Raw genomic sequence first — 12,014 nt, 5'->3', positions numbered from 1 at the left:
TTAAAATGGCAATGTCTCAAAATTCTGCCATCCCTTTTTGGGGGTAGGTGAGGGAGATTGAAGTGTTTAGAATAAGAGTCCTGCAAAATAATGTTCTATAGCCCTGGTGGACAAGCATTCCACAAGTTAAACGTCACTAATGCCCCACATACCTCTCTGATCCCTAACCTCCCACCCAAAAAGTGTAGCTGGTAGAGTTTGTGTCCTAAGGCACCAGAATGGAGGCAAGGGTGCTCTGGACACATGAACTGGAGCAGGGGCAGGACACTGCTATGAGAGGAGGTGTCATCAGCAAAAGCCAGCTTATCTCCACATTTTCATACAGTAAGTGAGGATCCAAAGCCCTTAAATTAATTTGGGCAGCTGCAGGACCAGGGAAGGGCTATCCTGGCACTTGGAGGACACCTGCATAGTAGCATCCAGGTCCTGCTATGCTCAACACAGGTGGCAGCTCAATTCTCCCTGCCTCCATTTCAGCACCAGACTTTACTGAGAGCATCTGGACCTCGCATGCCACACATGGCAGCTATCCGTGCCACTTTTGGCATGCATGCTGGGAGTTGGACACCCCATTCTGTATTTATCAAAGGATATTAAAGAAACAGCAGCAGAGCAATCTTTTTGCCACATACTTCATATTTGTTTTAAAGAGATCATATCTATAGATTTTAAAAAATTCATAATCTCCAGCTTATTACATGCTACCTGATGAGACTATCAACCTGTTTGCGATATAGTCACTTGCTCACTGATATAATCAGTGAACTGACTACCACCCATTTTTATGAAGTCCTCATAATTGAATTTTTGGTCACTACAAGCTGAACTAGACTTAGCTTCATTTTCGCTGAACCATATTTGGATTTTGGTTCCAGTCCCTAATGAGCAAAAATGCCCATTTCTACTTTTGTAAAATTAGTTTTTACAAATGTATCACTGGTAAAGGAAAATTGCAGTGATTATTTATACAACTTTACGTACCAGAGCTAAATAAGAACTTCTCAGAACACATCCAATCCCTCCATCTAGGTTTCTGATTTTTTTGAGACACTATGAATATTTCCCCTGTTTGTAAAAGCCCTTGGAAATTTAGCTAGAAGAAAAAACCTTAAGCAACAGAAGTGCCTTGTCTTTGTCCTACTACATTTCCTATTCAGTAAAATCCAAACAATGTTTTAAAAAACCTCTCATGTCTTGCTTATACAGAAAATTCTGAAAGCATGTTAACATAATAAAATGAATTTTATAGCCGAGTCTGTACCACCACCAAATCAGCAACCAACTACCCCATGATTGCCAATACACCAGTGGTTCATCACTTGCTTTCTTCGGCTACCAGCTATTGTCCTTATAAACACAATTGGTAGCAGACTGTTGCAGTGCTGAATGTTCAAGATCCAAACTCTGATCATGATGCATGATCATGATGTTACACTTGTACAGAAAATCAGTTTTTGCCTTTACTAAATAATGCAAAATAGAAAAAGTTACATTAAAGAATGTTATTTATGTTTAGTGTTCCGCATTCTCAGTTTTTACCGATTTTCACTGATCAATTCCCTGATTTTTTTTAAGTCATTCAGTTTTTACTGATTTACACCCGTTTTTCAGTTCAAATCCCTGTTAACTGGCACTAGGGGGGAATGGCCCATTCCCCACTCGTACTGGTTAACAGGGATTTGAACTGAAAAACAGGTGGTGCTGGTAAGCTAAAAGTGCCTCTGTGCTGGTTACCCAAGGCACAGGTTTCTGGCAGGACAAAGGAGTGCGGGTGGTGGCAGTGGCTACATGCAGAGTGGGGGGTTGGAGGGGTGGCAGCGGCTGCACAGGGGCTGGGGGAGGCTGGCTGGAGCTGCTGCCTGGGGGCACGGGGTTCCAGGCTCTGACCCTGGGCGGGGCAGGCTGGTCCACAGGAATTGCTTCAGTGGAGGCGGGTACAAGCTGCACCCAGATGGCTCCGGCTTCGGCCCTGCCCCGGGTGCTGGGAGCCGCAAGCCCCGCTGGGGGGCAGGCAGGAGAGCCTGGCCCCACTCCCCGAGACAAGCATTGCACCCAGCCACTCTGCACAGGCCTGCAGAGCTGGAGCTGCTGCCAGGTGGGGCAGGGTGGGTGGTGTTGTGTCCCCCCACTCCACAACCAGTTGCGTGCCACTCCCCCTTCCCCCCAAATGCCAGGACAGCCTGGCAGCAGGCTGCTACAGCAGGGGGGAGGAGCATGAACACAGCTAGGGAAGAAAGGCAGGGTATGGCGCCATGTACTTCCTGCAACTTATCTGGGAGCACCGCCCCCCCGGAAGGGCCTGGCACAGGCCCCCCAGCCCACAGCCCTCCCGTGGGGTCTGTAGCAGCAAGAGCCGCCCCTCCCCACCCTGCACCCACCTGCATCTATTATAGGGAGGCAACCATCCACCCTCTGGATCAGGGTTCTGCAATGTTTTTGGCCATGGCCAGAGGGCCAAAAAACACTCCAACCTCAACCCATGCCTTGACTTGGCATGCCAGAGGCAGAGGGCTGGGGAACCATGAGGGGCCCAGATCCTTGTTACTAGTGACAGATGCATGCACACCTCTGGGCTCTGGCATGCACCCTGGGGGTTGCTGGCCTCTGCTCTGAATGACTGTGTACACTTAAGAGGTCTATGACCATTACACCAAGACCTTCAATATGTAGGCCTAGGCAAGAATATGGAAGAGTGGAGGTTGCCCAAGACCCTACCATCCTTCCTTTAGACCACTGAGACAGAATCCAAACGCAAGACTGAATCCAGTTGTTCAGTGTCTCAATGGCCGTAGCTTCTGCCAGACAGCAGCAGATAAGAACTGCTGCTGACTGCCTAATACCTCAGTGAGGGCACATTTCTATCAGCCATTCTTTAGTACCGATAGCAGCAATCAGGACTAGGGTTTTTGGGCAACCTATACTCTCCTTACTCTGGAGGTTACAGCACTGAGGTATTTTATAGAAGCCTCCCCACCAGGAGGAGCCCCACTATGTTGCTACAAGGTCCTCCAGTTGGATGCAGTTTAGTCGTACACAGAATCAATCTATTATAACCTCATTACAAAAAACAAAAAACACACATACTATTCCCCACTCCCTCCCCCAGAGTCTCCTTTTCCTTCAATGCATAGGCTCTATGCATAATGAAACAAAATTGAGACTGCACATGTAACTAAGATCAAGAAATCATTTTGTAACTTAAATGGTCTTCAGAATTGTTATATAGAATAAAATCATTTAAAAAAAATGTTTAGAATTGAGCTATTTGTTCTCTTTATAATTTCAGGTTTCACATTAAGAGCTGCAATTTCATTTATTCTAGATCTTCTTAGAAAGAAACACACTTTAATTCTCTATAAATCAGAGATCATAAGGATGATACCAGATCCTTCAGTCAAGCAGCCCCTATTCCTCCCCCTCCCTATCAATCAAAAACAGAATGGTTACCTTCACTTATTTATGGATTGATGTTAGATTCTTTTGTATTCATAATTAACTTTTGATATACATCAAGTCATAGCTCATCATTGGACATAATCATATAGAAGCATACTGGATGCACTGGAAGCTTCAGGAAATTTGTGCTCCTGTGAGGTACAATGCTTCCTGGAGCTGCCATGAAACATAAATCCTGCAGTTCCTGTAAAAGAAATCTGTGCTGACTTCTTTCAGGAGGAAACTTCTTCAGCTATAGATGGCCCTATCCTCCACTGCTTCAGTACAACAAGGTAACAGAGGACAACAAAATCCTTTCCCCCCAGCCTCCCACCAAAACCCCCCACAAAACTTGGGAGAACCAGAGAAAGACAATCAAAGGAATCTCTGGGAAACTTCTCATGAAGAATGTAGAACAGATGATTTCCTATATTTTAGAAGACATGGTCAAACATTTAATGAATTAACTCCTCTTGGGTGAAATGGATTTCCCTGCTACATGCCAATATCCCTAGAAATGACTATGTTGCTCTTCATTCAGCAGAGATGTACTTAAACTCACCATTTTATGATTTTGCATCTAGTTAGGTTTAAAATGGCATTAGTCCATAGCAACTTGATTTATACCATTTTTGATCCACGATTTTTTTTATGAATACATTCTATATCAAAGTATAACACCTTATCCAAATCTCTAGAGACTGATTTAGCAATGATTATACATCAGTTGTTCAGAAAAAATGCATGCAGGAGTAGCACTTTTGATTTCAAAAGTGTCACAACCCAAAGTTGTGATTTTTTGTTTGTGTGTGCTTCGGCACTGCTAAATTATTTTTCCCACTAAATTGCACCTTCCTTGCACGGTGGAGTTTTCTGCTGCAGGAGAGAACCCAGGTGCAACAGAGAATTTCCCACCAATTTGAAGCTTTCTTTGCATGGTGCATTCCTTTTGCATCCAAGAAATGCACGGTGCAAAGGAGTTCCCGCCATTTGTATGAAGATTCGTGCCACATTACTGGCCAATTCTAATACATGCACACGTGGCGGCTAGCGATTGGCTTGCTAGCCGTATAAAGAGCTTGGGTGGTTTCCGCCCAAGTCGGAGAGAAATGAGTTGGAGAGAGAGCAATTGGAGTTTGAGAGGGAGAGCGTGAAGATCTCTAAGCGCTGCGGATCCTTATGGACCCAACGCATTTCTTAAGAAGGCAACAGAGGCCTGAACAGCCTCTAGCCTCTCCCTGTCGCTGATAAATTCCTAGACGTATCCCTTCCTGCATATTGAAGATACGAACCCACGGAGCTTTACCAACTCTGGGACCAGAGAACCAAACCGAACCCACGGAGCTTCGACAACTCCGTGGGAGAGAAATTGCCGAACCCACGGAGCTTTAACAACTCCGGGGCTAGAACGAATTTGTCGTAGTCCTCCGACAAGGATTTAAGCGGAGCTGCACCTGGAAACTGTTCAGCCTACACCGCGACCATCTTGGGTGTAAGTAAATAATTTTTAAATCAACCATTACGCCTCTGTGACTAATTCTAGCTCGGCCCCGGTCTCCTCCGGCCCCACGTGCCCGGGCTGCTGGCCACAGCCCGCGTGCGCAAAGACGGGCCCAGCTCACCCCCGGCCCGCACAAAAAGGAGAAAGACAATTTTAAGAGAAAATGATCCCTTTCCTAAGAAAGATACTGAAACCAAACCCTTTGTAATTAGCAGGGGAAAACTTGAGGATTTTAAATTTTATATTTTGTTACAGTTCACTTGCTCCTGCCAATGAAGTGCGTATGGCCCTGGTTTCCTCAGATTAAGGTTCCTGGCACATGTTCATTTAAAAGCACCAGGGGATCTGATCAACTAGTGCAACAATCCTGCCTCCTGCCATGGAGACCCTGGGACAGCCGCAGACAAGTTTGAGATCCTGGACTGCCATGGCTGCTGATTGCCAGTCCTGGCCCTGGCCAATATAGGACATGCCACAGGTGCATAAAACATTTTTATGGGTGACTTGTCATCTTATGGCACCTTAAATCAGATGCATGTGTAACACTTTCTCATTTATGCTACAATTAATACACTGATTACTGTATATAACATGTAGGGAGGCTGTAAGGTTCCTCTGCTTCCCTGCTCCCCCTTTCTTATTCTATCCCATTAATCCCAGGATGCTCTGCCCTGTGTCCTTTTCTCCTGCAAAAGGGATCTATTTGAACTTTACAGCTTTTCAATATAAAATGTTTGCCAGGAAGGAAATAGGTAAACATTTTCTTTTTTCTACCATACTATATAACTTACAAGACTACCATTAGAAATGAACTGAAGAATTATTTTAAATGTTCTAAGTTAGCAATATGTATTTAACATTTAATGTATAACTGCTAGTGTATCACATAGGCTATGTACAGATGTTCAGTTTTTCCAGGCAGAGTCCCTGCTCTCACAGGAGAAACCATGAATGTATAGAATGTCATTATTTTTCTCCGAGAGTAAAAGTTGCCAAATGGAGTGGTTCCTGGGAGAATCTCTCTCAAAAGACTGAACTTGTGTAAAGGCAGAGGTCCAAAAGAAGCTGAAGAGCCATGCTCCAGAATCCCAGTAATGTGTGCTTCCTCCCCCTTCACAGGACTGTGGATTTACTGTTCCAACCAAGCAGGGAATAGAACATTCCTCCTCCATGCTTTGGATGGTACTGAAGTAACTAGGGGCATGTTCCGCTCCCAATTTTTTTTTTAGGAGCCTGAGTTCCATTCAGGCTAGAGCAGAACCAGCTGTCCCAGCCCCCCCCCATCACTGCCACCCCTCTTATCAGTACCCATGTAACCCCAGCCCTGCCAGGCTGGACAGCAGCACTTAGGTGTTGGGAAATGTGGGTACCTGTTGGTCTGCAGCTGGGCTGGAACATGATGCACAGAGTTCAGGGTAGAGAGCTCTGTGTATATGACAGGCACAGACCTTCTCCCTTCATGTGGCAACCCCCTTCCCTCCTTTTCTACTAAAGGTATGACAGATCACATGCTGTTAAAAATAAAAGTATTCATTTTTAGTGCTTAATATCTTTTTGCTATAGAAAATGAATGTTTTTAGATACAAACTGAGTGTTGTTCAGTAGGCTTTACCTTATAGAGAAGGAAATACTCAAGTAGGAGTGATTCTAGGTGTTCATAATTGCAGTTAGAAAGTAAGCAAGTTGTATGGAAACATTTTGCATACCTTTCCTGCTAAATAGATTTCAGTGATCTCTACTATTCCTGCCTATGAAAACCTGTAAGCATCCTCACTGCACCCAAACTAAACCTCTGTAGTTAAGAAAACTAAATACCTAACTAAAGAATTTTGCTTAGTAATTACTTCCAAATCATTAAATATCTTTCTGAATGCTGAGTTATGTTATTAATTTATCACCATAAAAGGTATACTTTGTCATGCTTTTGCAATTTAAAAGTACAGTAAGTAGCTGCAGTATTCTTGTTGAAATGCATAGGACTGGGAGTCAGACTATCTGAATTCTATTCTCATCTTTCACCCACTTTGCTTAGGACATTTCTGTGGTTGCAGTTCCTGTAGCTGAATACTACTGCTTAGTTATTATTCAGAGGCACAAGGAGGTCTAATTCAAATACTAAAAGACACTTAAGCAGAAAGAGCTTTAAAAATGGAATTGCTTTTGTAGTATTCATGAAGTTTCAAGCGCTCAGTATTAGAAACTACAGCTCCAGAATAAACAGAGTAAAGAGAAACCATTTAAAGGCAAGTTCAACTACACCATCTAATGATCAGGTCTATAGCTGAAAGGGACCATCTCTAAGGGTCTTCAAGGACACCAATTTAGTTTCCCTACCACTTAGATCATGAGTTATTTACTAGGGGTGCACCAATTAAGATTTTCTTGGCTGACACCTATAGTCGATTATTAACCAACCATATTGGCTGATAATGATCCAATAACCGATTTACTTAAGTTAAATTGGTGGGGCAGGGAGTGGGACAGAGCCACTGTCTCTGATGCTCATCTAGAGAGGTGTGGGGGGTGGCTCCCCATCACTGCATGAACCCCACATGGGAGTCATGGGGGGCATGTGCCCTCCCCCCCGGGATTTGAGAGTGGGTTGGATGAGGGCTGCTTTATGCAGGCTCAGGAATCTGCTCTGCTGCCTTTCTCTTGGGATCAGTGAGTTGTGCCTCTTGCTGATGGGTGGGCAGGGGACATGCGGCCAGTGTGGGGCTCCTGGGGAAAAGGCAGCAGGGCGGAGAGGCCATTGCCCCCAGAGGACAGCCCACAACTGCCCTCGCCTGTGGTAACCAGAACCAGAGAGGTTACGATCATGAGCAATAAATATATGCCCCTGGAGACATCCAGGCAATTGTCTAGCAGTTAAGATTAGCTAATGCAAAGCTTGCAAATTTGCAACCTGCAAGTGGAATTTGTCTGTCACAATTTAACCGAAGTGCTGAATCTAACTATTTGCACAGATCATGGGCCCCAAAAATAAGCAGAACTACAAGATTAGCTGATCTAACAGGTTTTTTAAAGGTCAGCCATAACAAGATCTGACCATCTAATATAATTAGCACATTCCTAGGAATCTAAGGAATAAGAAACCAAGGGGTTGAGCTTGGGCAGGTAATGCTAATTTCAAACCTCAAAGTAATGTGGTATAATTGCTTATTGGGTGAACCTGAGTTCGGGCGGTAACCTTTCATGATAATTTCTAACACCTTTTAATCCCATAGGGTAACAGCTATAGGGCAAGATTGTGAGCGACTCTAAAGCCAACAGATTAGCATAAAATAAGGCATAAAGGAACGTGCATGTCAAATGACCAGTTAGAAGGACGGGACAGAAGGACCATCACTATACCAAGCCTGGACCCCGTACTCCCAGTGTGAGTGAGGACCGGATCCTGACCAAGGGACCTTCCTGGTGACCCCTCAGACAGTGTTGATCGGGGATGCCTGACTTCGCTGGAACAACTTGGCGTGCACCTGGCATAGAGGGACTGCTGATAAATTGCCAGCCTCATGTGGGAACTCTGTCATTCTGTCCATCTGTTGTTATCATTTACTATTAGCTCTTTATTACTGTACTATCTGTTTGTCACATTAATTTTTCTGTTAACTGTTGTATGCTAAGCTACAAGTAAATTTGCCTTTACTTCACTTCTGACTCACCTCCTTGATCCTGAACCGAGCAGCCTAACAGCTGATACACTAACAGCACCTATCCGGCCTGTGACACTCGCCCTGTTTGGGTCTGCTTAAAAGTGTCCCCACTTGAATTAATTAAAGCTCACTTGTAGCTCTACTGTAGGGTCTCCGCTCTACTGCCTTTCCCTCAGGCGCCCAACACCAGCCATGTATTCCCTGCCCGTCCAGCAGCGGGGGATGGGGGGGGCGGGGGCACAACTCTACACCACCCCCGCTGCTGCTGGGCAGGCAGGAGGTGCACAGCTGGCACAAGGCTCCTGACGGAAAGGCAGAAGAGCAGCTAGCTCTGAGAATCTGCCTCACACAAATCTTGAGAGGGTATGCCTCCCCAGAAGGGTGTGTGCAGTGGCAGGGAACCATCCCACCTGCCTGTGGCTCTGTCCCACTGCTGGCCTCAGCCCCGGGTCTCATTCACCACCCTGGTTAAGCAGCACCCTCAGCCCCTGCCCAACTCTCTTTCGCACCATGGGGGCCTCAATCTGCACCCCAACCCACTTCCTTTCCCTCCCCCATGTCCCTTCCCCTCCAGAGAGTTACCTGCAGGGAGCTGCTCTCTACGTTGCCTGGCTGTGCTCCTAGCCATGCGCTTGGCACCCCCTGCATCTCACTCTTGGCAGCCCCAAGGCAGGACCCCTTGCAGACTTGAATGCTGACTGCCTGCAAGGGGGAACCTGCTGTTTCCCAAGGGAACCCAGGCATCCAGGGGCTCCAGCCCTGTGGGGGAGGGGGAACCCAGCTGTCCAGGTATCAGTAAGCATTACAAGCTACAACAGCCAAAAAAAGCCAATAGGTGATATTGTAAATTTCCCTTTTATTGGTGCCAATTCAATAGGCAACCAATATATCAGTGCACCTTTATTATTTACAGGTAACGTTAATAAAGGTATAACTAATGCTGCTCAAAGTGTAACATCCAGTGGTACTCACTGACCTTTGATTGTAAGCCAAATACCAGCTTTTGGGCATAGCTGAAGACAAAAATAGTGAAGCCACACAATAAAAATAGATTTCTGCTGTCCAAATGTTTTGAAGACTCTTGTTAGTATATATCCTAAAGCAGGAAAATGTTGTCTCTCTCTTACAGTAGGCTCCCTTTAAAATAGAAGCTATGGTCCACTCAACTTTTTGGAAGCTCTTATAATAGTTTCTCATTATCTACCAAGACTAGAAAACATGTCATTTTTTAGAAATCTTCTTGAAGTGCGCAGTCAGATGCCAATATGGTTTTGCAACAATCGCAATGGCTCTGAAACCACTATAACTGCAATAGCATCGTTTCAGATTAATCTTAAAAATGGCTTTAAAGTGGAAAACAGCAGGCTTGGGGAGACAGAAAGAAATCAAAAGTCCCAAACAAATAAAATACTACTTCAGAATAAAGGTCTATGCTCTTACGAAGGAAGTGTTTTTGCTACTGAAATCATTGTGCATAACAGGTCTTTACACCAATGTATGTTTCAAGGTATTTACCTTAGAAAAATCAGAGAACTTGGAATTCTGCAGCCTATACTTCTGTAGTTGAACTTGAACACATACAACTTAATAAAATTAACTTATGTAAGGATTCAAGTGCTATGAATCCCAATTAAAATAATGTGTTTCACACTATTTTGTTTCATAAAGTGAACAGTCATGATGATAAAGCAACACAAGGACTGATACCAGGGGTTTAATGAAATTCAAAAGTGAGAAGCTTCAGTTATAGTTTTCTTGCTGCCCAGGGTTCTCAGCTTTGGTATATTGTTTTAAATGATCATTTGAGGAGACTGCAATAGATCTATTCCCTATCAGGAGAATGGGAGAAGACCATATCCCAAGAATATTTTGTATAGTGAGATTTGAGATGGCTCTAGAAAGTGTGGTTGTCCTCTATGGTGGTACCATGATGTATGCAAAAATGATATTAAAGTCATCTAACATCTATGTAGAAAGCTTGGAGAATCATGCAGAACCCCGTCTGATCTGGAGGGAACATCTGGTACTGGGTGCAGTTCAGCATGAAGTGGCTTTGATCCAGAGAATAGAAGCAAAGTGAGGAAGAAGAAAGCAGCATGCTATAAACTGGGACTCCAATCTGTGAAACTTGCAACAAGCCATCACTCTCAAATTGGGCTTAGCCACCAACAGAATCATCAGGCATCTGACTAGATCTCTTACGTGTACACCATGATCCTGAGGATCAGTGGTTTCCTATATATAATTCTTTGTTTGCCTTTAGGATAAATATTTAAATAGTAAAGCACATTATATTTTTATGAGAATGTATCACAGCACTGAGATCAATATGCCTATTCCATTATGCTATTAAAAAGATAAGCTCTCCAAAGATGCTATTTTGATCTTTGGTGATTATGTGTGTGGCAATTTGGTGATCCATGTTTAGCCTTCAAGAACCTTAATGTGTGATCATTCATGTTTTAAGTATTCTTAATAACAGCTAACTATATTTTGTAATCTCATCCTTAGTTATGCTACTGGTTCCAGTAATTCCTTTTAGGGATTACTCTTATATGTACTGACAAAGGTAAACAAGCCCATTGAAATTGATTGCTCATGAGCACAAATTCCTCCCCTCCCACCAAAGGATCAAGGATATCCTGCTCCTGAAGCAAAGATGACACACTGAATTCCTTATTCTGAACTGTATGTCCACACTGTAACCTATTAACAAATCCACTTCAGCTTCCAACACAGTTCTTTCATCTGTTTGGTGACCTGCATCTTCTTCCATGATTTGACTCTCATTATTTCTACATTGATCTTCCCATTCTCCATTCCACTTTGAACAATTATATTAGTAAATGATTATAAAACTTTTTAAAACACCAGCATTTAGCACTGAAAGAGAATAAGAAATCCATACCAATAGAAAACTAGGAGGAATTCAACAGTTCAGGTACAGTTTGGGCAGTAGAAAGATCCTACACTGGCTACTCTGGGTCCACTATTGAATTGGGATACATTTCTTTAACAGAACAGCAGTCCTCCTATTTTCCTCCTATATCTAGCAAAGCCAGTAAACATGTTGTGCTAGATTAGGGTCAAGAGTTTTCAGTACTTTACAGAATCACACACAGAGAGCAAGTTCAATTCTAAGCTTCTTAGTATTCTTTTTCTTCCCCTCACAATTCTTTTAAGTCTCCTGAGGACAGACAGACGGTAAGGTAGGGTAGTACACTAGAGTCAAACTAGCTCAGGGAAGCATGAATTTTTGTAGGTGACAGCCAACTTTGTCAGATGCAGATAAAGTCCAGTAGCAGCAGTCCTTTCATCTTCCTAACTAAACTATGGAAATTCAGTAGAAACAGAAAGGTGTAAAGTTTAAACAGGTAGGCCAGTAGCTGTGAAGATGATCAGAATGTGGTAGACACAGGCAT

General features: G+C 43.7%; 1 protein-coding gene across 5 annotated transcripts in view; it reads right to left on the bottom strand.

Moving 5' to 3' along the window:
- STXBP5 (syntaxin binding protein 5) overlaps nt 1-12,014 on the bottom strand; it is a 215,377-nt gene that overhangs the window by 101,105 nt on the left and 102,258 nt on the right. The gene's annotated exons all lie outside the window — the stretch shown is intronic.

The sequence above is a fragment of the Alligator mississippiensis genome, chromosome 1 (assembly GCF_030867095.1).
Source record: "Alligator mississippiensis isolate rAllMis1 chromosome 1, rAllMis1, whole genome shotgun sequence".
NCBI lineage: Eukaryota > Metazoa > Chordata > Crocodylia > Alligatoridae > Alligator > Alligator mississippiensis.
The sequence above is the reverse complement of the archived record's forward strand: the minus strand, read 5'-3'. Positions and strand labels throughout refer to the sequence as shown.